At 34.1% G+C, this 27,351-nt stretch overlaps 1 protein-coding gene across 1 annotated transcript in view; it reads right to left on the bottom strand.

The window, feature by feature from the left end:
• The window catches only part of LOC128990405 (uncharacterized), a 382,719-nt gene that overhangs the window by 307,534 nt on the left and 47,834 nt on the right, over positions 1 to 27,351 (bottom strand). The window contains exon 2 of the mRNA XM_054412754.1: positions 1,957 to 1,996. The gene's annotated coding sequence lies outside the window, so the exon portion shown is untranslated. The remainder of the gene's footprint in view (positions 1 to 1,956; positions 1,997 to 27,351) is intronic.

Genomic DNA, 27,351 nt, shown 5'->3' with positions numbered 1-27,351 from the left:
AAACAGTGATTATTTTTTAATTAGAAGTATTCCAATTATTGTTTTAAAATGTTTCTAACAAATAAACAAATTACACATAAAAAATACAATAACTACTTTAAATTATTATAAGATACTGAGTAATATACATCAAGAATGATTCTTATGACAAATCTCTTAGTTGACGAAGAGCTTAATGAGGAAACTTTGTTCGACATTTATGTTTACGCTCTTGTTTTACAGTTTAATTGTTGCAAACTTACACGTGGTTTCAACATTTTAATGGCATGTCGCAATCTTAAGCTTGTCCTTGTAATTTTAATTAAACTGGTTGAAAATTTTGTCCAGATGGTTTTTGGATGAAACAGATAAGTTATTAATGTTTTGTGTAATACAATACAGTAGATTAAATAATAAAACATACAAATTTTAGAATTTGTTCCAATAGGTAAGATAAAGTGAATTTTTCCAGATACCATAAATAATCCAATATGTGCATGCTTTGTAATATTTTTGATAGCATGTACAGTTTATTTGTAGTAGGTCCCCTTAGAGTCTGTAGACACTGACAAAAAATATAAAACTGATCTTACAATTACCTACAGTATTTATTGTAACTTATTACTACTTAGTTATTACAAAACTTTTACAGTGGCCTTTTACCGTTATTACCGTTGGTTTTGTTAGTATTTATGTTAAATTAAGTTGAAGTAAAAGTAGATTTTGAATTCATTTGCATATGACGGCGTATTTGTTTTTGACTTTTCAGGTTAATGCATTCAGACAAATACAAGACAAATGTGAAAACCCCATCTTGGAAAATGGAAGAGAACTCCAACCTTTGAACAATAGAAAGATGTTTAAAGCCAAAGGAATTTACCTTGTGTACAATTGATGCTTAAAGCTGAAAATCGCTAAAAAGCCAATTGATATTTGATTAATATAGAAAATAGAAAAGTGAAGATGTTAGTGAGTTGTGACTAAACTAAAAAGAAACAAAATTAAGCGAAATTATACGCAATTAAATTTTATCATACTTATAGACTGTGATAGATAATTATAGACTCGTATTATTTAAGGTAATACTAAACTGTATGTTTAAGTTATCAATTAAATTTTACGTTACTATTACAGTTGTAAATTATTTGTTATGTCAAACTGCCAAAAATAAAGATAATAAAGAATATAAACCATTTGATACTGTATTTTACTTATTATTATTCGATCAAAGTCAATACAGTATACATTATTATTTTTTCCAGCTTACTTGGTGGTAGAATTATTTCTCTATCTATTGAAAACTACCTTAAAATAACTTCTTACATTATATGTTCAAACATATAGGTTTGAGTGCAAAGAATAGTGAAAATAAACGAAGCAGGAAATAATTAAAGAGCTTATCCTTTACAGATAAAATATGCAAAAACATGTTTCCACCATAAGTCTTCAATAAAACAGGCTAGTCTTAGTCCGTAACAGAGATATAATATAGTTTATTCATTAATCACTTACCCTTCACTTTTCTTTGTCCTAAATTACACCTCTTAGTTTACATTGGATCAGTGTCTAATAAATTTAGATTTTTTTGTTGATCAATAAAAAAATTATGTGTGTATACACAGTCACAACATATAATTTCTTAGCCAATGTATTAAGGCAGTAAATAAATACTGGTAATGATTTTCAGGTGCATGGGCTATAGTTCTTATTTAATTATTAATCCATCGAGGTTGTCTATTAAAAACCAACACAACAGATAAGTGTTAGACTGCTTAGTTCTAAAGCTTAACATTATATATTATCGGTACACAATTATTAACTGTTATAGTAATGCATTTACGAATCAAGTTCCTAAAGGCACACTACTATACGATGCAAAGAATTACCTCATTTAATAACTGTACCGCAGTGAAATTTGAAGTGTAGTAACTACTATTGGATCAGAACAATAACATCAATAGGGAAAGGGAACCTTACCAAATTTTATTGTAGTCTTCTTCAGCTTAACATTATTTTCCTGAAACAAAAAATAATTGATTGATTTTTTGTCAAATTCTTAGAGCCCATCACAAATACATTATACAGGATATTACAGAATATAAAGTCGTCCTAAGACTTAATTGTCACTCTGTATACGTAGGTTATTATTATATTCGTTTAATATTTTGTATGGTAAATATGCCAAGTCCGTAAAACGTAAAGACAGACAATTTCCGCCATTGGTCATCAGAGCTTTGTATGAATATTGAGTAGGGGTGTCATTAAAATATTTGTTTTTCCTTTAAGGATAATAAGGATATTACAGTCACTTTGAAAACCGCTTTAGGTTAAGGGGAACGCGAAACGGTTATTTCCACCAAAAATCTCAAACTTGAAAAGTTTGACAAAAAGACTAATATCTCCATAGGCCTATAATATTTATATGGGGAGGAATTAAAAAACCCATTGAATAGAAAATGGCTTGTGTAAATATTTAAACGTTTTGGTATTACAAACGAACTTATTTAAAATGTACATCACTAAAAAGATGTTTTTAAATAAACTAAACAAATAAATAAATGTTTTTAGATTTTGTCATGCCCTCAAGTCTCTAATTTGTAGTCTATTAACATCTGCTCACTAGGATTCATGTGAAATATATATTATTTATTTTTTCTAACCTCAAACGTGCATTTTTTATCAGTTAATGCATTCATACTTGCCTTATTCTTCTACCTTTTATAAATATATTTCTACTGTTCCAAGAAAATATAACTTAATATTTGTTCTAAAATGTTTTCAAACAACTGGACGAGATAAGGACCTCAAATGGATCTTCCATGTTAGCCTAGAGCTGCACTCTCAGAACTGGTCAAAGCCAACTAACTACTTTTCTCTCAAGTGTTTGAATTTCCTGTTTGCTTAAGTGTTTCAAATGTATTAGTTGATGTGGAATATTATTAACTATGATGTATTTGTATTTTTTACATGATAACGTTATGAAGTTTTGTTTATTCTTGAAAGCATCAATAGTTTTTCCAACTTAAATTCTTAATGTCCCACAATTAAATTACTGGACGTTAGAACCCAGCATAAAATCCGTTGGTGATTGGCAGGAATTAATCCTGCTACCTCAAAGACCACCAAGCGGGAGGCACATGATCCAGGCTGTAATCCTCTTAATCACGGTCGGTTGACCAGTCAGTTTTAGGTTGGCTCAAGAAGAGACAAATTGTTATCGCCGTCGCTGTCAAAACGTATCGTTTGTAGGTTAAATTTAATTTAATTTAACTATCATACCCTAACCAAACTTGCTGATAATGAAAAACCGAATGAAGGTTTACTAATCGGAAAAATAGTTCTGTTCATAAAATAAAATTACAAATGCCTCATCTCCGATGGGATTCAAAATTATTTATTCCCTGCCCCTCCTCCGGTGACCATTACCCTCAGGCCATAAATCAGGGGATTAACCCAAACAAAGATCTGGATCGTTGTCCTTCTCCCCCACCAAACCCTGCAGTATACTACAAAACTAGACCCTAACAACTAGTAACACTTGTTACTTCTTCTATCTTAGGTGCCGTGATCTAATTGCTTAAAAGACACCGATGAGAAACATTGACAGAACATAAATTGGCTATAAGTCAATCCAGAATAATTGTAAAGCACATTTTTTCAACTAGGTACATCAAACATTCAAAGTTATATATGTTTTTAGTTGTGCTTATTACTTACTACATTGTTGAGGATGCAAACATTTGCCATACTTAATATTCATTATTGTATTATGTTTGCTGAATAAATAGGTTATAAAATAATGATCTCAACACATTTATTTTCTGTTCCACAAACAGCCAATACACTATGCGCACCGAACCTGATTAAATAAAATAAAACATTATTAAAATCTCTGTTGATACAGCATATCTGTTACAGCGTCCAAGAATCTTTAACTAAAATCAGTCCCAAGATTATTAAAGATTACATATGCTTTGTAATCTTTGGTTTTATAAATATTCATTTATGAAACTGTGTTATTTGTAGGTATTATATAAGACTTGTATCTATTTGTTAATAATTCTTAAGAATCATGTAAACCATCATTTATTTAAATTGTTTACCTAGTAAATACAACTTGAATAATTATTGTTAATTCTGGCAGAATGAAAATTTGAATTGATTTTGAATGTAAATTTATATCATCTCTTCAACTTTATTGTTCTCAATCAATGTATAGAGCTTCCCCCCGTTAGGCCTTCAGTGTCAGAGATATGTCGACAGCAACTGCAGTAACTAGTAAAGATACATCGCTCTCTTGAGGCTTGTCCATATCTCGCTCGTTACTAACAATTTATTGCTAGATGAAAAATATTCCATTCGTATTACTGGTTAATGATTTTTTTTTAAATCATCGTCTTTTGCTTTGGTCATGCTATTCATAGTTGAAAAAATAGCATATTTCACCACTAGGGCGTAAAGCGACTTTTTCGACCCGAGCTCAAGTTTTACGATCAAGACGAAGCCGTCAGAAAATGAGCCAGGGCTGAAAAGATAACCTGTATTTGTGTAACTATATTTTTCGTCATAATGCATCACTAAAGAAAATAAGTTAAAAACAAGGTAAAGATATGCCAAACTTTTGAAAAGAATGCAACAATAAGCTAAAACCTAACCTAATAAATCAATCAATAATTATGCGAATCGTGCGATTGCTACAATCGAAATTTACAACTTTTTACAACAGCTGGTTTTAACTCTCTAAAATACTAATAACATTTAGACCCGCAATGCATGTTTAAAAACGTCCGTTTTTGCAGCAGCATGACGAAAATATATTAACTTCAAGTGTGCACAATTGTTATGTTTAATTTACTGCCTTATTTGTTTTTCCTAATATCTTTCAACAAAACGTGAATGATATGGAAGTTTCAATGTTTAAAATATAAGGTAAGTTTTAAAAATCTGTCAATATACATGTCAAGGCTATTTTGAGTGTCTATTACAAGTACGGCATTTACCAAATTATATTAACATTTTTGCATAATTTTTTTGGAATAGTAAATTACTAACTTTAAAATATCATTAATGTCCTTAATCAGAATTTATTTTTGGTGCTGGAGATTTGATGTTGTATTAATGTTTATTGCCGACATTTTAATTACTAACACTGTTATGGAAAGTATCCGCAATAAACCTTAACACATAATTAATGTAATATTATTTCAACCCAGACATAATATTAGCAATGATGAATCAACAGCCAGTGGCAGGTACCATATGGTTGTCTGGAGCAATATGGATGTTTGTACGTCATGTCCAGTTCTCAGCTGATTAATGACTTCTATTGATTAACTGCTGTTTGAGGTGTCGATTACCAGTCATAAATTATGCAAATGTCAGTAATCGAAATTCAATGGTGATATACAATGTTATATTGGTCATTTGGTTACGTTTCTCAATCATTTGAATTTTGCCCACAAATTGATTTAAATGTAACTGTGATACCTTGGGTATGTGTTTTTACTTATATAAATTTTGTAATTTACTTGATGATTGAAATGTGCATTGAGACGATGATATTTTATCGACCATCACATCCATAGTGGGGTAGTACTATTTTAATATGTCTTTTACTAAATTTATCAAATATATTAACACATTTAATGTCATTGGACTCCTCCTGGGTAGAAACTAAAACGTGCTAAGATTGGGATGTACCAATACAGAAAGTACACACAAACACAGAAAGTTGTTGGGATTCCTACAAAGTACACTTAACGAAAAATTAAACGCTAGCATAGAAATGTCATCAGTTCAGGTACTCGGCATAGTACTTGTATTTCAATACAATTTCAGGGCATAAAATATCAATTACTTATTATGATGGTAACAATAAAACTCTTTCAAAAACCACCATAAATTAACTTGTAAAATACAAAAACTGATAATTTTTGTTTTCATTTTCATACTTTCAAGAGTTGGTAACCACAGAAGTGATACACTCGTTAATAAAATATATGACATTAGTTATTTAGGTGGAATACTACGGTACGAAAAGCATATTTAGAAGACAGCCTTAGAAGTGACAGGAAATTAACCAAGGTAATATCCTCCCTGAATTCTCCCTTCACCCTAGTTAACTGAAGCTAACTATATGCTCTAAAAGGTATATTTAATCCTGAGTGTTTAGAAATTTGAATGGATTTTAAATTGTACACTAAAAATATTAAAGCAGTTTACTCTGCATTATACAGGGTGTCCAAATAATATTACTAACATTTCATACATTACCTAAATTGTTACTTTGTGGCGTACAATGGTCTAACTGTGTTGTATGTAACACCCAAATTCTAAAATTTAGTTTCAACAATATTTTTGACGCATTTGTTTATCTGGATATATTGTGACCTTAAATTAATTAAAAATGTTGACGAGCAGATTTACATCGAACAATGTGTTGACTAGAGCTTTCTCGTTTTCCGGTCATAAATCATTAAAATTTCTTTTTATGGTGTCGATGTGAATAAAAGGGATCATAAAAAAATACATTTCAGATCTACTTTATGAACTAAGAGGAAATACGTTTTCAGTAAAGCAGCTTAATTCTACGTTTATATTAATGCATGTATAAAATTCCGATTTTTACATTTAGTTGTATTTCGGGGAAATGCTTCTATAATCGTCTCTTAGTACATCCACTGAGTTTATTATGGTCTGGTAGATGATGTCCTTTATTCATCCTTTCCAGGAATTTCATAAGATGTGATGACAAAAAACATTGAAAACCAAATAGTCAACAATATTTATATTTTAGGTCACACTACCCATGACAACAATTTGCAAACATAATGAGGAAAACTAAACTTTACAATGTGACTAATAAACACAGGTAGAACATCGCACTAAAAAAACAGTATGCAATTGATCCAACATATTTCTGACACCCTGTATATGAATTTAAAATAGGAGGCTGTATCTTAAATCATGATATAAAAATTTGTTCCTGAACATAAAATTTTTAATAAATGCTATGAGCGAGACTATTTCACAACAATAATATTTCCCCCACAACCTTAAACATGACGATAAGCTACAACAATTGTAGTTAATCGTACAGTTTAAGGTTGTGGGTTAAAACTATATTAAATTATATTGAGCTTCATTGGATCACATTGCAGCAACTAAATTGTAATTTATTGCCTTAGTGCTCTATACTGTTTTGTATGTACAAAAAGAGTAACTTGGATCAACTTTGCTAGGTGTATCAATAATGCAGTGGTTGTGAGTGGTGAACTTCACTATAACGAGGAAGGCCTCCTGGCAAGATATTATCTACCAAGCTATTACCTCGACCTTTAGTGAATTGAATTTAGCCATTAACGCAACAAAACATCTTAGCATTAACAAATAAGGTTAATTGAGTATTTGAAAATCGTTATTTGTGAAATATTAAAAAAATTCACTGCTCTGAATATGATTTTAATGATAGACGAAAGCTTATGATGGTCGATTGTTTTGCAGAATAAAACTGTTAAGTCCAAGTCACAGGAAATAATAGTTTGAAAACAAGTCACATTTCCTTTCTTTTTATTAGTATGAAAAAGATACTCGAGGCCAATTTAAATCATTGATTGTTATATCTAGTACCTGCAGCATTACTAAGACTCTATTCCAATTACACTATTCTACAGGGTGATTGATATAAGTGTGCTAGCCGTTTTATTCGAAAACTATAAGAGATATCAAAAAATGTTAAATGGTAAGTGCCTTGGATTTTTTATTTTAAAAATTGTAGTAAAGTCTAAAAAATTATTTTAGCCGCCATTTTCCAATATGGCCGCCAACTTTGATTTTTCTTATGGAACACCCTATATTTTACGATGTATTCCGGTAGAAAATGTAGTTTTAAGACGATTTTATTCTTGTAATTTTTTTTCATAAACCTAACCGTTCCAAAGATAATAATGGTTGTTAAAGTCTCGGCATGAGAAAGAGTTTCGATAAAGGCCTAAGCAAGCAAGCCAGCTATTCGAAGAAAACTATTCGAAATTTCACAACTTTAACCATTATTATATTTGAAACGGTTAGGTTTATGAAAAAATCTCGAGAATAAAATCGTCTTAAAATTACATTTTCTACCGGAATACATCATAAAATACAGGGTGTCCCATAAGAATAATCAAAGTTGGCGGCCATATTGGAAAAATGGCGGCTAAAATAATTTTTTCGACTGGACTACAATTTTGTAAATAAAAAATCCAAGACACATACCATTTAACTTTTTTTGATATCTCTTATAGTTTTCGAATAAAACGGCTAGCACACTTATATCAATCACCCTGTATTTATCTGAAGAACGTTATTGTTGGCGTACACTGTTTAAATATCCATAGCCAATCATAGCCTCATTCAAAAAAGTTAAAATTACATTTACATAGCCAAAGGATCTCTTTATAAAAATACAAAATTCTAGGTGATCTTTTTAATCATTAAAGATTTCGTAAACCACACAAACCAGGTAAAACAACACTGAGTATTTTTTAAGAAAGGTATAATATAAAGGTTTTGTAGGTTTTCAAAAAACATTGATAATATTAAATCTTTATCAAAAACATAAGTGGTGGCTGTAACACTTTTTCAAACGCTGAAATATCACGATCCAATATTTATATATCATGTTCTCATTTGATTTTGAGCAGCTTTATTAAATCATCTTTCATATATGTTTACCAAACTTTACACTAGTGTCCAATTGTATATCACAGTCGATGTATTTGGGTTCTACTTTCTATCCTAGGACACCTCCAAGACCTCCTCCAGCACTGATGGCGTGAGACAAAGAGAAGCTTCCGCCTAAAAGTGGTGTGTTGATAGACAACGACCCTGCGTTGGCCGCACTCAGACCTAAACCTCCACCCCCACCTGCACCACCCCCATTGCCTGATGACACTTGAGAACCTCCAAAACCGCTGTCTCCAAAGTTTCCTCCAAATCCTCCCCCTCCAGCTCCTGCTGACGCTCCTGATTGCGACCCTGCTCCTCCAAATCCACCCGAGCCTCCTCCAAAACCGGAGCTTCCAGCAGTGCCTTGTGCTTGAGATCCTCCAAAACCTCCCCCTAGTCCCCCAGTACCTCCTCCAAATCCACCCCCTCCAGCTCCTGCTGACGCTCCTGATTGGGATCCTGCTCCTCCAAATCCACCCGAGCCTCCTCCAAAACCGGAGCTTCCAGCAGTGCCTTGTGCTTGAGATCCTCCAAAACCTCCCCCTAGTCCCCCAGTACCTCCTCCAAATCCGCCCCCTCCAGCTCCTGCTGACGCTCCTGATTGGGATCCTGCTCCTCCAAATCCACCCGAGCCTCCTCCAAACCCGGAGCTTCCAGCAGTGCCTTGTGCTTGAGATCCTCCAAAACCTCCCCCTAGTCCCCCAGTACCTCCTCCAAATCCACCCCCTCCAGCTCCTGCTGACGCTCCTGATTGCGATCCTGCTCCTCCAAATCCACCCAAGCCACCTTCAAAACCTCCGCTCCCTGCCGAGGCACCAGATTGAGAGCCTGCTCCTCCAAACCCTGAGCCTCCACCAAACGGTGGTCTCCCCCCGTGTCCATGTCCGTGGCCATAATGCTGATGTGGCCGATGACCATATTCGCTCGAGCCATGTACCAGAGGATAATCATCGAATTCTTCTTCTCCAAAAATAATATCCTCGGTATGCTTCCGTTGTCTTTTATACAAAGTTAATTCATCTTCTTCTGGTCCATTGCCACCAGGGAATCGTACTAGAACATACAACACAAGTAGGATTGTAGAATCTATTTTGTGAATATTTAAATTATGTTTTTACAAATACAGGTCTAATAATAATAATATAGATAAATCATGTTTGTACAAGATTCTGGTTGTAATTTTTCTGTAACTATTACACAAGTATTATACTTGTAATTAGGGCGCAAAACATCTAATAAATTCATTAAAAAATTTAAAGATTGAATTTAGCGAATACCAATATATGTAATACGTTCCAACAAACTGCGTAATAATAATGGTCCTATTCTTAATCTTTTAGCCAACTTATGAAAACAAACTCTTGGTAAGCTTATTAATATTACCAACTTGAGTTGTAATATAGTAGACCTATATAGTATATAATACTTTTCAAAAGTTAATTAGCTATAAACTCCCAAAGAATAACAAATTAGTTTAAACATCTTTAACTGTAATACGCAGAATCATATAATCATTTTAGGGATCTATTTCAATAGCCTAAGTCAAATTCTCTTAGAGTACTTGTTAGTCATATTTTTAGATAGAAACCATAACACTACAAACACTCTTGGTAAGCTTATTAATATTACCAACTTGAGTTGTAATATAGTAGACCTATATAGTATATAATACTTTTCAAAAGTGAATTAGCTATAAACTCCCAAAGAATAACAAATTAGATTAAACATCTTTAAAACTGAAATACGCAGAATCATATAATCATTTTAGGGATCTGTTTCAATAGCCTAAGTCAAATTCTCTTAGAGTACTTGTTTGTCATATTTTTAGATAGAAACTATAACACTACAAACACTGTTGTATATATTTACTTAGCAGCTGTAAAAATATAACATAAATCCATTTTATAAAAATATGGAAATAAACCGAAATGGAAATATTGCAGATTTGGTTAAACATTCGCCAAATTTAGAATTGACAAGCATTGCCTAAGCCTTTGCTCGCAAAGCGTTTGCACGTTGCAAACATGAAAATTTAAAGAAAATTATATTTTCACCACACTATCATGTTTTTGGCTGTATTACATACGTTAATTGGTGGCTGAAAGTTACGTTTTGCTGGCCATGCCAGCTGTCATGGTAATTTGGGGACCGAGCAGGTTTTTACATGCCGGGGCCGCAAAATCAGCTGTCCGCTTACTTACTTAAAACATGAATGCATTTTAAATACACAATCAAAATCCATAGCATTGCAATAGAATTGTGTTATTGTCACCGTTGCCTAGCAACTGTTTATTTTTATTTTTGCTGATTCCTCGAATTTTATTTCTTCACATAACCTTAAAGTTGAAGTTGTTGTGTTGACTATCAGTGTGCATTATTAAAGTGGTGAATAGTGGTAATAGGGTATAGTGTGGTGCAAAATAGCGTTCGTACCACGGACCGAAATGGTTTTGCAGCTCTCGATCGATTTAAGTTCTCGACTTCGTCTCGAACTTAAAAACTATCTCGAGCCGGCAAAACCTAATTTTCGGCCCTAGGTACGAAATATACTATTAAATACACAATCAAAATCCACAGCATTGCAATAGAATTGTGTTATTGTCACTGTTGCCTAGCAACTATTTATTTTTATATTCTTGAGTGTGGCAGATTGCGTGAAAATATAATAAAATCTAAGTTCTTACCGTTTTCCCGATTTGAGGGGGAAATAATCTATATTTCCCGAATATTACTCCTGATTGCGTTGACGGTAAGAACTTAGATTTTATTATATTTATTTTTATTTTTGCTGATTCCTCAAATTATTTCTTCACATAACCTTAAAGTTGTAGTTGTGTTGATTATCATTGTGCATTATTATAGTGGTGAATAGTGGTAATAGGGTATAGTGTGGTGAAAATAGCGTTCGTACCACGGGCCGAAATGGTTTTGCAGCTCTCGACCGATTTAAGTTCTCGACTTCGTCTCGAACTTAAAAACTATCTCGAGCCGGCAAAACTTCATTTTCGGCCTTTGGTACGAAATATACTATAACAGCATTAAACTTATACAGTACTACAAAATTGAGTCGGTTTACATATCCCATTTATATAAATCAACCTAGCCTACATATTAAAACTACTACACTCGTAAAACCAGAATGTGCTGTCTTTTCTCCATTATGACCTTCAACTACATATAATCGAAAAAAATAAACTTTAAACTTTAAATAAACAAAAATAACCTCTGTTTTGCTGTGAGTGTATAACGGAGAAACCTCCCGGAAACGTAAGATGGCGGATAACTGATTTACTGGCACACCACGATGTTCTGAAATATCTTTCCGATCTTTCTTATAGTTCATTGGTTAATACAAACGTGTTATTTTTTTCCTACATTTAGGTTGATAACGAACATTTGTCTAAAAAGTATCCTTGACGTTTACATTCCTTACAGAGCATACTTAATTGTAAATATTGTTATCTTTAAAATCAAGGTCACAAATAAGTATACAATGGAATATTGCCGGAATTGGTATTTTTACAAAAATACTTTAATGACGTTGTTGGATGGGTATTTTTGTAAGAGCGGTTGTTAAGACGGTGCTCGTAATGCTAAAAGATCTTTCCTAGCGCCATAACACACAAATAGACTTTTAATTGTATATAAAATGTCGTGTTTGCTTTTTCTTGACCAATTATTTTCATAGATGCATTACCAGGATGTTAGTGATTTTTAGAAACAACAACAATGAAATCAGCTGATTTAGTGAAAATGATTAAATCTATATATTAATGGGATTAAAAACCTTTTCTTCAGTTCGTGTGCATCGCAGGGAAAATCTACTTATACTGTTGGGAATATATTTTCCTGTAGATGTGCAGAATCCCTTCATAAATTGAAATTGGCTCAAAAATAAGCACAAAAAATTCGTTCAAAATTTACAAAAAAATAACATGGACCTTATGGGTTGACATGCTGGTGACGAAATAACAACGCAATATAAACAGAAAATCAAAACAATTGGAAGTAGACATCCCATCTATTTGGACTAGATGTAGCAAATATTTTACTTAAAAAGGATGTATTTGTGAGCCAGTCACAGAATATGCTAGCGTCTAAAACTCTATTTTATACCTATTTTTTGTGTTGCTGACATATTTGATGGTTCACAATAGTTGCTATAGCTCACAAAAAAGACTTTCCATCAGTTTGACTTGGTAATAAAGTACGCGTTTTCATCAGAAACTAGTAATTTAGATTGGCACAATCTGTCTGTGGCTCACATCAACTACGACGATTTCGTTTAAAATCTGGTGACAACTTTAACATGGCGATGGAATGTCTATAGCAGTCAAATCATATAATCCATATTTTAGTTTTTAAATTCAACTGGGATCTGTAAATATGAAACTTTAACTCTAATAGTTCTAAAAATAGTCATAATTTGTTCAACTCACCTGGCGTGGCTGACGTGCAGTAGAAGACGAAGGTGAGGAAAACAAGCGAGTAGGGTCTCATTCTGTGTAGGTCACCCTGTTGACTGAAGCTGGGTATATATCTATGGCCGCAGGGTGGCTCTGACGATGTCACAGAAATACACATCAACAACCCTGACCTCAACTAACCTTGAGAGCCGGGAAAACATTTACGGGAAAACTATGAGTAATGTCCTTCAGCAGCTAGTTCTATTTACCAAGGTTTAAAATTTATAATGACGTTGGTTATGAAATTTTACTATTATTAAATGAATATTTTCTTGATCAGCAGCGTACGTGTTATTAAATTACCTGAAAAAGCAAAAATATATACGTCTAATAACACTTGTAATAATGTATTTACACTTCTACTCTTGACTTACAAGACGGTAAATACATATACAATTTGCCTATTGGGTCTGATGATGATTGGGGTGTCCAATCGAAATCGATCGCCACTCACCAACTTTTATATGTATTCACCGTCTTGTAGATCAACAGTATAAGTGCAAATACTGTATATTATTATAAGTGTTATTAGACGTATATATTTTTGCTTTTTTCAGGTATTATTAAATTAGACTTTTCCAACGTGTTTTGTGTTTAAAACTACACAACGATTCTGGAGGTGGGAAAACTCCTCCCGTTATCGAGTGAAAAACATAATAATAAAAATAATAAAGTGAAAAATGATACACTTGACAACGAGGAGGAGTTGATCCACCTCCAGAAACGTTGGGTAGTTTTAAGCACAAGGCACGTTGGAGAAGTCAAATTTAATAACAACCTTTCTATTTGTTTATCAACATATCTGCTTTTGAGGCGTTCCATGTAATGGTGAATTTCCCACAGGAAATAAGCTATTACCGTAGGTCTCATGGTAATAACTGGATGCGGGACCGATTTAAATTTTCGTTTTGATGTCCTCAGAGGCCAAAAACACCAACCATTCGAACTTACATATAATAATGTAATAGATGCGAAAATCATCCCTTTTTTATGCAATTTAGTACAATTTATTAACCTACATTCAATCGTATTAGTTTACGAATCTGCATATATAAACTATGGGAACGGGTTTTTATTGGGTAAACATTGGAATTTCCCGATTTTGACCCACAAAAGAAAGGGGTTGCACTCTCTTTCTATAGCATTTTGTGGGGGAAAAAAAACTAAGAATGTTTTATATGGTTTTATGCTGAAGTGTCGTTGGACTTTTATGGTTACGGAGGACAAGAAACTGTGAATGTATATTTCTTATGTTATTCTTTTGGAGAATAAGTACACTACTGTAGAGGGGTTTTTAATGACATATTTTGATCAGATTTAATACAAATCAACGTGTTTACTAAAAACCGCAATTTATTACCTTCCTTCTAGCAGCAAATAGATCTAACGATTTTTAAGGGGGGGTAAAAACCGGGGTATTTTTTAAGGTAAAAATACAACTAGGTAAATGTAAATTCCCTTAGTCTGCAGGTTCGCTGCGGCGAGGGTATTGTAATTTATAGTAGAGTAAGATAGGGAACGACCATTGTAAGCGTTATTAGTTGATATATTTTAGTTTCTATTGCCATCCATGAAAGGAAAATAAACCAAAATATAAATGTCGTCCGATACTCAAAACATAGGTCTATAGGTACTTATTAAAACATGGTAAATGTTACGAGATGTAGCTTGTTGAAGTTTAATATTGAGCACTACGGGATTAATATGTGGGGTTGCCCTTAGAATGTAAGGTTCGAATGAACTAATTCTTCCATAGGACATATCATATTAAATTGCGATTTATATATTGCCATACTCTGAACAGTCTTTACCAAAAAAAATTCGAACAAGCAAAATATATGACCTATGCTATAGTCATTGAGTTCGATTAGTTGGGTACTAAAAGCACATTGAGTTGGCAGAAGACATCCTTAAATAAACAGGAGATTAACCAATGGAATTACTTCCCTCTACTCTTCCTTTACACCTAAACTAAGGATAACTGGATTTATTTCATATAGGCATATTTAATCGATTTTTTTTACCCGAAGTGCGATCACTACATTCCAACATAATAAATAACTAGAACATTTTTAATGCAATTTCGTTCATTGTAAAGTTAGCAAATAAGTAAACAAACCGAAACAATTGCAACACCAGAGAATAAATAAACACTATTGTGTCGTGTGTTTATTCCATCATAATGCAGTGTTTTAAATAATGTTTTAGAAGTGTAAGCAATGGCTACAAAGCAAAAGAAAAATTATTGGTCACTATTATGCAAGTGAAACATATTTAATATGTGACTCACTGGTTAAGATTTAAGTGATTGTTTTGATGGAATAATATAATAGCAGATTTAAGATCATTATTTTTTTCTTTGTGTCTTCGTTTAAAATCTCACTAATCATAAATATGTTTAAGCTTTAAAAGAACCGATGCGGGATATTTTACCAGTGCTTCGGTACCCATTTATAGATGTTAGATGTACACATATCAAGAAACTAAAAAGCTTGAACTCTTAGACGTGGATAGAATGAACTCCTTGAACTACTTCTAATTTATAGAACTCCCTTTACTAGGTATTTCCATAAAAAATATAAGTATATTTAAAATATGAAAATATAATATATATATATATATATTAGTAACTCGAATTTAAACTGTCGAGTACATTTTTATTAGCCATGAGGTAGGACTATAAAGTAACTGAAAACAATAACTTTTAAGTAATAAAACTATTTACCCGGGGTTTTCAAGAGCCAATGGTATCGAAACAGGGATGTCCCGTACTCACTTTAATAAAGAAATTAAAAGAAAATTGGGTAGTTAAAATAATATTTCTCTTTTGATCCTTAATAATAAGAGCATTATTTAAAAAAGCTGCACAGTCTCAATATGAGATAGGGTCACCACCTAGGTGCGTATTTTAACCCAAATACGAACGAAGGATGAGTGTAGAATGATGTTAGATGATATGTTTAGCTTTGTTACTGACTAAGATAAGCTGTTTTAACAGTCAGAAAATTTATTTAAAGCCAAATGATCATGAAAAGCTGAGTCCAGTTTCGAACCATCAAAAAGCCACTGACTGTTATCAGGATTGATTTAATTGTTAGATGAGCTTTTTTTGTTAGATTTTTAAACCACTCAGCTACACTACACACCCAGTGTATATTATTTGATGGGATCAATTTCTTCTAACGTTATTATATTTATTATGATATAATATTATCTTTGCCACGGACCCATCGAGATAAGAGAATGTTTATTATAATGCTGAGGATTATTGCAATAATGTTATTGTTAGTTATATTAGTGTTGTGTATTTTGTAATAAGCCTTACGTCTTTTTGAATTATTGGCTTCAATCTCATTATGTTTATTACAAAACACTATAAAATAACAATTTATAATTCAGTAATAACAATCCATACATATTGTATCGTAAAACTGTATCTTGGTAGGTCGTCAATAAAGCAAATAAAATAGCATACGCCATACTCAACACAAATTTAAAATTACTCATAGTAAAAATATTTGTAGGCATAGGCAATTTTTACAAAGTAAGGGTGGTCTGTCTTTATTTAAATAATTGAGAAACAAAGCAAATGATCCCACATTCTAATTATATTGCTTTGAAATTGCCTATGCATACGAAGGGGACTTCGTTGGTGTCCGTACGCCATGCAAATTCGTGACAACAATTAAGTACAATGCGTTTACTAAGGATAATATTATGGATCTTAGAGATTGTGACTTAAATTTAAAAGTAAGAAATTTTAGAACAACCTGCATTATGGATAAGTGTAAAAATCTATATATTTCTGGCAGGAAAATGCACTTTGTTGGAGTAACCATTATTTGAAGGTTTGAAATTATACCCTATTTTTATGTGCCAGACTTTGCTTCGGATTGTATTAATTGCCAACTGGGTAGCAGAGTGGTTATAGTGGTCGCCTGGCAATCAAAAGGTTGTCGGTTCGATCCTGAGAAAAGCCAGTAGCTTTTTGATGGTTCAACATTGGACCACAGCTGTTCCTGATCATTGGGCTTGAAATCAATGAGCCTGACTGATGAAACAGCTGATCTAAGTCAGTAACAATTCCACACAAATCACCATCCTTGATTACACAGTACATTCATCCTTCGACCATATTTGGGTTAAAATACGTCCCAACTTCAATGATTAATAATTATTAATAACTTAAAGAAGTAAATTTGCATTGGATTAAAAATGACTTAAGTACCTTGTGTATATTAATGTATAAAATATACAATAAATGTAATATATAAAACAAGTAATTAATTTTTCCAAGGGGAAAAAATTTAGAAAATATATGATTTAAGAATTTAAGGAAAGATTAAAGTCATATTATCTGTTGCGCTGTATGAACAGTCTTTTTAGAACTACCATGGCTATAAGTACTAAAATCCTAAAATGTATACTGTGGTTCTGCAGAAAAACGTATATAAACTATTTGAGTTTTTGGCTCCCTAAAGGTAATTAGGGTCCCTTATTGGATGACTAACTAATATTGCAACAAATTCACCAGTGAAATATTACTAAGTCGTATACGCTTAATTGAAAATAACTAAAAACTCATATTCAGTAGTTTTCTTAACATCAGTTGATTTGATCAAGACGAGATGTTTGGGTTTCTACCTTAAGAACCTTAATACCTTAACAACCAGTAAACGCAGCATTTTCAGAAGAGGCTTACATCTTTATTTGTACTTGGTTGCCGGATAGTACATACGATACCTAAATTAACTTTTTAGCTGCAGCATCAATGAGAAACCCCTTACAAACCTGCTAAGTTCAACAGCTGATTTGCTGAGAGTGTTAACGTAGGTTTGCTGAAATGCGGTTGGTGCTGAGGATAAACCATCACTAGAGCTGCTTCCAGCACCAACTATAAGTTGTTATGTATTCTTTAGCTATTCCATATATACTTTGTTTGCTCATCAAATAATTTTTTTTTTTAACTTATATCTAATGATTAACTAAACTGTTTTCTTATTACCAAAACTCTTTCTTTGTTTACCAAATAAGCAATCGTGTTAGTCGTTAGCGAAGTTGATTAATACGTTATCGAATACACTGAAAACATTTTCGACAGCAAAAAGGATTATTGCATCAATATTAAACAAAAATAATTCCCGAAAACATCTTAACAGCCTATAAGTTACAAGTTCGAATGATTTAAGCAATATATTTCTGATCACAATTATGACAAAACTTTGTCTTAAATAAATTGTCAACCAGTCAGCGATCACGTAAGACCAATATTGGTCTTATGTGATGACTGTTACCAGTGTACACTAACCTTTATAATGTCTTTTATCACTTTTTATGCATAACTGAACACTTAAAAGCTTGAATTATTAATGATGAAGATGTAAGCTTACAAAGAGACGAAACTCTAGTAAAAGGACAAAGGAGACTGCGCTGGCAGGACAGTTTGTAATTATGTAGCTTATTGTTAAGCTTTGCACAGTGCTGATATTAATAGAAAAAATAATTCTAACAAATGGTTGTTTATAAGAAAATTGTCAATGTGAGTAATTTTTTAACTATATCTTTAAACATGAAGTAAAATTGGAACTACGATTTATGGCAGTTGATAGAATAGTGCACTTTAAATCTCAAATCTCAAAAAAATCCTGGCATGTTTCCATAAATATATTTTTGGTTATTTTTATCTTTTTTAAAAAACATTTAGCGTACTGCCATTGCATGGATGAACTTTTTAGAGCAGAAAGTATAGTTTTAAATGTAAACTAAGACAACTAAAAAGTTCAAAAAAGTTGATCGTCGACGAGAGACGAGTAAAGCCAAAAGCAATAGTTGCAAACTTTGTATTTGAAGAGCTGAACCAACAAGATAGCCGCGTTCAAAATAGCCAACTGTGTTTGGAAAGTGTGTATGTTCAGTATTTAGCAAAAGATTATTTCGTTACACCATGTATTCATATGAATAAAGCTGTAAATCTTTATTGTTTTTTAATTTTTACAAAAAAACATCATTGTGAAAAGATAAATTATGTTGTTTGTAATTAATAACGCCCTATAAAGCACCAATATATTTAAAATATAATTAGTGATGCATCTAAAGTTGTTCTTCAAATAACAATTATATTCTTCCCAGAAATAGATAGGCCTACACTTTTTAATTTTTTTTTTTTTAGTTTTTAAACATGTTGTATTGTGTTTTACGTTCGAAATTAAACAAAATAATTACAAACTAAAATAAAATATACATTTATTTTAAGAAAAATGTTGCACTTTGTTATTTTAATATTGCCTAATCATGAATCATTGGCCGGTAGCAAGAAAATGGTTAAAATAATAATAAATTTGTTGATTCGCTAATAAAGTTGTTTAAATAGATAAATTTCTTTAAATGCTTTGTCGAAGATGTGATTAAAAATCTAAGTTTTCACACGAGTTGTATTGTTATAAGTTCTGTTTCAACAAAATATTTACAAACTAAAAAGAAACATACATTTATTTTAAGAAATATGTTGCACTTTGTTATCTTAGTATTGCCTAATGATGAATCATTGACAGATGCAAGCAAATGATTGGTACAATAATCAATTTGTTGATTACTTTTTCTGAAAGTAAAGCCAATTGAGTGACTTCTGACCGGACACGTTATTACTGAGACAGTAAAAAGTAATTATGTTTACTTTTTTCTGTTTTTAATTTTCCATCGTGTAATTCAATATATTTCAAAGGTAAATATTAAATAAATATGTTACGTACTCACGTTTGTGTTCATCACCCGACAAAAAGTTAAAAACGATGAGGTTATAATTGTACTACACAGATCATATAATTATAAACGACTTTAAAGATTAAAGGTGTACACAGAGCGTGTAGTTTTTGCAGTTAAATACAGCTAGGTGTGGTGCTTTGGTATTAAACGTAGACCATAAATTAGCCCACCACTTCACAGAGAGAAGAGGCTGTTGTGCCTTTGTTACCGCCGGAACTAAACTTCATGTGATCTCTTATATACTTGCCTCAAAGCTTTACCACCCACCCCCTTAAATGTTTTCAACACTGCTGTATAAATATTTTCTCCAAGCCGTTTCTACCCTCACTGCAATCATGAAATTATTAAATGGGCTTTTATGCCTTCTTAACGATTTGATTAACTGCTTATACGATTTTAGCATGCTAATATACATTTCAAAGCAGCTACATGCTTCACAAACTGTTAGCATACTTCCCTCAATGTATGTACACATTCATCACTGCTTGTGCATTTAATTTACTCATTATATTATTAGTTCTCCAATATACAGATAGAGCCATAAATACCTGATAGTTTTTATACAGTGATTGCCCAGCTTATATGGTCCAAAGAGTTCATTGTTGCAGTCATCTGATGTTTATCTAATGCAATTTTGAGGTTAGTTAGCATGGATCATCTGTGGCAAGTGCATCATCGTTCATTCGTGATTGAAACATTGTTTTCAAACATAATGAACCCGTTATTTTAATGAAACGACAGTCTCGCGCTCACTTCAACATCAACAACTCGCGCTTGGTCGTCATGGTGCATTTCCTTGTTGAAATAGTATTTTCAAGTGGGTTTTTAAGTAGTCTCCGGAATACGGCTTCTGCTCTCAAAATAAAGCCAGTTGGGAGGCCAGTTAGAAGGACGGAAATTATTTAACATGTTCGCGCAAGTGTACTGCTGAGTCCAAAACGTTCTTCGAGGCACGTAATAGAATATTTCGTACCTAGGACCGAAAATGAGTGTTTGCCTGCTCGAGTTTTAACGATCGAGAGCTGCAAAACCATTTCGGGCCGTGGTACGAACGATATTTTTCACCACACTATGCCTTATTACCACTATTCACCACAATAATAATGCACTCTAATAGTCAACACAACTACAACTTTAAGGTTATGTGACAAAATATTTAGAGGAATCAGCAAAAATAATAATAAATAGTTGCTAGGAAACGGTGACAATAAAACGATTCTATTGCAATGCTATAGAAACTGATTGTGTATTTAATATGCATTCATAGTGGGGAGCTGAATTTGTGGCCCTAGGGATGTAAAAACCTGCTCGGTCCCCAAATGACGATGACAGCTGGCATGGCCAGCAAAACGTAACTTTCAGCCACCAATTATCGTGTGTAAAACAGCTAAAAACATTATAGTGTGGTGAAAAAAGTCTTTCGCAGAGAACTTATGTCACGTTACTTTTATCTATAGGGCTATCTGAAAAGTATTTTTTTTTTCGAATCCCCTTTGTTTACAAAAATATGGGAAGCCTGAAACGTAAATGGACGTCACTTGTGAGACATCATCCACCAAACTAATGATGCTTTAAGTATATTTTACTTTTTATCTGTGGGGTCCCAGGTTCTAATCCCGCCAAATCACAAATGCATTTAATCGAAGTGATATTGCCGCCACCCGTAGCTCTTGCCTTAAGTAATGTGAAAAACAATCCCGGTCTCGTGCCTAGCGTCCTAGGACAAATGCAATTTACATAGTTAACATTTTACCTTCCGATTTCAACAGCAAATTTATTTAAATATGAACTCTTAATAATTAATCTACTCTGACGATGATTGGTAGTATCATATTGTCACTTAACTATTATATTTTGGTCTTTAGCCTAGCTTAGTAATATTACATAAATATTTAATGTAGGTAAGAAGTGGAACTTAAAATGAGGAACATATTTCCTCCCTTACCGAACATTGCTCCAATAGAATATGGGATTGGGGAGATTTTTCATTCCAGTGCCGAGTTCTGCTTGATAGACCATTGTTGTCAGCCAGCCGAGCTGAAGAGTTGTGTTAATAATATAAACTGCTCACATTCAGTCTCTGATGGATGTTTATTTATAAACGATTTCCTGACAAAGGAAAATATTGCACTGTAATGTTGGATATAATACAGGTATTTTTTACACACAATCTGATTCTTACGATTGTTTCACTTTACACAAAGCTTTTATTATGGTATTTTAGTTTTTGTGATTTTAGGTCAATTTTGTGTGTCTACCTTTCGGAAATTCGGATATGCATAAGCGAATATTTAAAGCTAGTTCTTGTAAATTTTTGGTTTGTATGCGCAATGAGTGTAACTTTCATTTAAGTATAACCAATTGATTTCACTTTTCTAACATATTGAATCACTGAGGTAAAAATAATTTCCATTAACTGGACTTGAGTCTTTGACCTTAAACACTGCAAGTAGCTTTCTCTTGCTATTGATAAATATGAAGACTATTCTGACTCAGGTATATGGCCGGTTACGTTTAACTTCTCTGATGTCAACAAAACCAATTCTTGATTTGTTATGCAAATAAATATTTATAAATTTTTTGAAATTATTTGTACTTTTCAATTTAATTTCCGTTTTTGTAGTTTAACCAGAAGTCAAAAACTAGGAAATGCTTTGGTTTAAACTAAGAGATAAATTGATTAAGTTTTAAGGTATTAAGTTACGAAAAAATTGTTCTTTTTCAGAAGAGGGTATCCACTCGTTTAAACTCGTTTATGTGAGTCAGTGACTCAGTCGGTAGCGTCGCGGACTTCGGGCCCAAGGCAGCGATGTCGTGGGTTTGGATCCTGGTCACTGCCACTAAAATTTATCAGTACAGTTCACCTTTGTACTGTACCGGCTCACTCCTTGCTTTGCTGTAAACGATCCACGCACGGGCGCTTAGTCTATGTGGTCGGGCAAATGCAAGGTAAAAAGAGGCCGCCAACCTCTTAAAAAAAAAAAAAACTCAAATGTTTATTTCTTTTAATTTACTTAATAGAAATAATCACTAAGCTCGAAAGTTACTAAATCACCAACTTAAACTGCGGTTTCCACAGTATAGTGGCAGCCTCTTCCAAAAAAGATCCCGGAAAGTAAATAAAATCACGTCCAATAACACTCTTGAAACCTCTATAAAACTTATACAGTAACTCAAAAGACAGTAAATATATCACATATGGTACTATATTCATGATCGATTTTGATTTGACTCTCCAATCATCATTAGATACAATAGACGAAACAGACAGTTTTTTTTATGTTTCAAGAGTGTTGTTCGACTTATTTTTGTTTACTTTTCGTAAATGTAATAAGCTAACTATCAATGCTGATCAAAAAGTTATTCATAAATAATTTATTAAAAATTAAAAAGCATTCAAGTGCATATAAATTCAGGTTCGAAGTTTTTTAGATTGTCTTCAGCTTATCCATAATGGTATTAGATTTATCTGGGTTTGTGTCTAAGTTATGATCATAATAGGTTACGGAACAGCTGAGGTGGGCTTATCGTTGAAGCACATTATTGGAAGAACCTGACTTGACCTTCGCAGTCACCAAATTAATCACCTCTTTCCTATCACAAGCTTTCGACTAACCATAGGGAGTCTGTTTCCACATTGTTACTGTTGTCCGTAGCCCTGAGTAGCGAGCTGGTCTAGTGGTAGAACTAGGCTTCTGTGACCAAGGTCCCGGGTTCAAATCCCGCCAATCACAAATTAATTTTATCCCTGTGATGATTCTGCAGCCCTCTAAGACTAGCCTGAAGTAATGTTTTTAAACAGTACCGTGGTAGAATCTAGCGTCCTAGGATCTAAAGGTAGGACAAAAAATGTGTGAATCCCTGATCAAGTAATATAAAAATACTATTTACTTTTGAATTCATCACATCATCTGATAAATCAATTGATGCATTTACAAAAGTAATTCTACGATACTAAAACTCAAATCCGACGCACAGACTCAGAGCTTATTTTAGATTATTCCTGATAACCTTACCGAGTAAGCCTAATGTATTGTGTTTATTTGTAAAGCGGATATTATTTAACTGACAATAGAGGATTATTTTACTTGCATATTCGTATCTAAATCTATATTACTGTTTTGGGTATCTCCAATTCTTTCATTGCACAATGTGTGTTTAGAATCGTTATTCCAACTCTTTATGGTGTAACCAACTACTTACTTATGTATCATTATATGGTACATTAATTAGAAAAAAACTGTACTTCATTATTTTGCTTGGTGTGTAAAAAATTAATTTGTTATAGGAGTGTTTTAAGTTAGAAAACTCTAATCCGCTACGTATAATATCCTAGTTACGTTTCGAATATAAACAGTTTTTGTACCCTATTTTCAATAGAATATAATATTAACATCAAACCTAGAATGGAGTTATGTACTCGAATTTCTGAGAACACATTTAACCCTATAAAGCGATGATGTTAAAAACAAAATAAACTACTTACAACGCTTATCAAACAAAATTACAGTCCATTTACTCCATTAATGCCATTACACCCTTATACTTTCAATACACGGTTAATATTACAGAACAAAATTCCAACAATGCAAATGTCATATGCAAGCAATGTTTGCACGTGACATTTCGATTACACCGTTGAGGAGCCTGTTACTATAACTATTGATAACTAATATGTCAGTTCATATGCGCTATAACTATGGTTGTCTATGACAGCGTATGGACATTTAGGTACTCTTATGCACGGTATTTACTTGTTTATGTTCCAGTTCATTTAAGCATCTTTAATATAATTTGTTTATTAATTTTCTTTATTTTAAGTTTTTCCTCTACAAATATGTCAGACAATTTATTCTAAACCAAATAAGTTTAAACGTACAATAAAAACTATTATAAATCAAAATAAAACTGTATAAATTTTACAATTTTTAGGTTTTTGTTTTAGTTTTACCCAATAGAATATTGTTGCGGGCTTAACGGGTTCTTTACAATAAAAACTTGGTGATTTTATATTAACTATTTATTTACACTATTTACTCTTTATTTACAAATATTATAATTACCTAACACCTAACTACCCCTATCTAAACCTAGCTAAAGCCTATTCTAATTTACAATGTTTCTACTTACAGCTAGCCTCTACAGGATTTATCACTACCTCTGTTACAACACTGTCACTACACTGTCACTAGTGTCACTACACTGTCTCTACACCGTCACTACACTGATTTATCACTTCTGTTACAACACTGTCACTACACTGTCACTAGAGACACTACACTGTTACTGTTACTCTTACTGTCACTAAACTGTCACTGCCACTAGCACTAGCACTGGTCACTAACACCGACGGGCGCTTGCTGCGACGATTCTCGGAAGGCTCAACTCAACTCAACTCAACTGCCGTGTGCCGGAAGACGGTCCCTTATATATGTTTACCGTGGAACATTCTGGAGGCACCTAGTAGCCCAAACAAAGCTGTTTACAGATCACCGTAGAAGCTTCTGGTGGATGTCAAAGACCCTATTGACGTAGTCCGTTGACATGGGTCTATTGTCTTTCACTGGCACGTACGGAGAAACCCGTGTAAACAAACAACCCTTTTGAGACGGCGCCTGGCTATTGTTGCGCGGGGCTCCTGACTTGTAACACTACCCCCTCCTTAAGACTGTTCTGCCCCAGAACAGATTTCTCTCGAAGATTGAGATCTTCTGGACCAATGTCTCCGGTCCCCCACGGGTTGAATACGCAGACCACAATGTCGATGCCAGTGTCCTCGAAAAGTTCCTGCACCATATTTCTTACAATCTTCCATTCCAATCCGTCATAACCACACCCCAGCCTTGGAATAGCCAGCTTTTTGATTCCAATCCGAAGGAGCTTGTCTCGCAGGTCTTGCAGGCTTTTCCTCAAGGATTCGTAGGACGGCTTCTTGTTAGATGTTTCCTTCGTAACGAGGTAGAACAAATGCTGTCCATTGCGCTTCAGGTGAAGGGTGGTGCCAATGGCGGGTCTCTGACGCTCAAGATCTTCAGTCCCTCCAAACTTTTTCCAGAAGACTGTGGCTATACCTCGCGACGCTCTCAGGTCTTCTGCTACGCAGTGTGCCAAGGCATATTCCACTGGCAAGGTGAAGAGGTCCTTGTATAACAACCTCAGTCCCTCATTTCCATATCTCTCAGGCACGACGTCTCTTGGCTCGGTTGAGAGGTTCCGAACTTGTTGTTCCTCTTGTTTGCCGTGATCTCCGTTGTAAGGTGCAAGCCTGTTGAAATGGACTAATATGGGTTTGCCGTCTGGTTGCCTCTTAATCCGGTAGATGACGTCATTTAGACGGGAAATAACTTTATAAGGTCCTTCCCACGAGTTCTGGAGTTTAGGTGAATATCCAAGACGCCTTCCGGGATTATGTAGCCACACGAGATCATCAGGTGTGAACCCTCCTCTCTCGGCCTTTACGTCGTACCTCTCCTTCATTCTGTCACTTGCTACAGGTATGAAGCGACGGACCTTCTCATGAATCTCGTCCATCCTCTTCCCGTTCTTAGACAAGGGAGCAACGTCCTGCCACGATGGTCTTCCATTATTGTCCATCTTCCATTGCTTAGTGTGTTTTAAGTCTGGTCCCCACTTCTGGTCCTCTGACAGCTTCTTCCTGTCCCCTTCGTCGTTAATGGTGGTCACACGACGAACCGATGCAATATGGTCTTCCTTGCGTGCCCAACGATTGCCGCTGTCTCCACGTTGTATTCTGGATGGTGCATCCGCCTTCTTATGGCTCGGCCCAGTGCGATGATTTGACTCGAAGTCATACTCCTGCTTCGATCCTGGAGGGGTTGAATGAGGTTTACTCCGGGGACGCCCCTTCTCTCCGCAGTTCCAACAGCGTGCCTGCCGGTGACGATTTTTGAGTGCCTCCAGAACTCTCTCTACCAGGTCTTCGATGTCCAGAGGAGTTGTAGGTTCTGCATCTGCCACACGGACTCGAGCCTGACCTCTCACCGACTGCCGTACAGCCTCGAACTCCAGTGCCTGTGTCAGTGCGTCACTCCGTGTCTTTGGTCTGGCGAGCTTCACTGCCTGTTGAGTCTCCGGTTCCCGTAGTCCGTCTGGGAATTTATCCACTGCCAAGCTCTCGTAGACATCATCCGTGACTGAGGGATAGGCGTTTCTCACCAGGCGAGCAATGTCGGCTTCGAACTCCTGGAGTGACTCGCTGGGCTTCTGGATCCGGTTCCGCAGCTGTGATCGGTAGAGCTGGTCCATATGTCGATGTCCAAAGCGCATGTCCAATTTTCTTACTAATCCTGCGAAATTCTTCCGCTCTGCCATTGGCATAGCATGCAGAACTGCTAACGCATCGCCCCGCAGTGCAAGACACAGCGTCGAAGCCTTTGTTTCCTCGGTCCACCCATGGACCATAGCCGCTGTCACGAAG

The sequence above is a fragment of the Macrosteles quadrilineatus genome, unplaced genomic scaffold (assembly GCF_028750875.1).
Source record: "Macrosteles quadrilineatus isolate MER2022 unplaced genomic scaffold, UCM_ALF_1.0 Scaffold_3__2_contigs__length_128488019, whole genome shotgun sequence".
NCBI classification, from domain to species: Eukaryota; Metazoa; Arthropoda; class Insecta; order Hemiptera; family Cicadellidae; genus Macrosteles; species Macrosteles quadrilineatus.
This window is presented reverse-complemented; position numbering and strand designations above follow the sequence as displayed.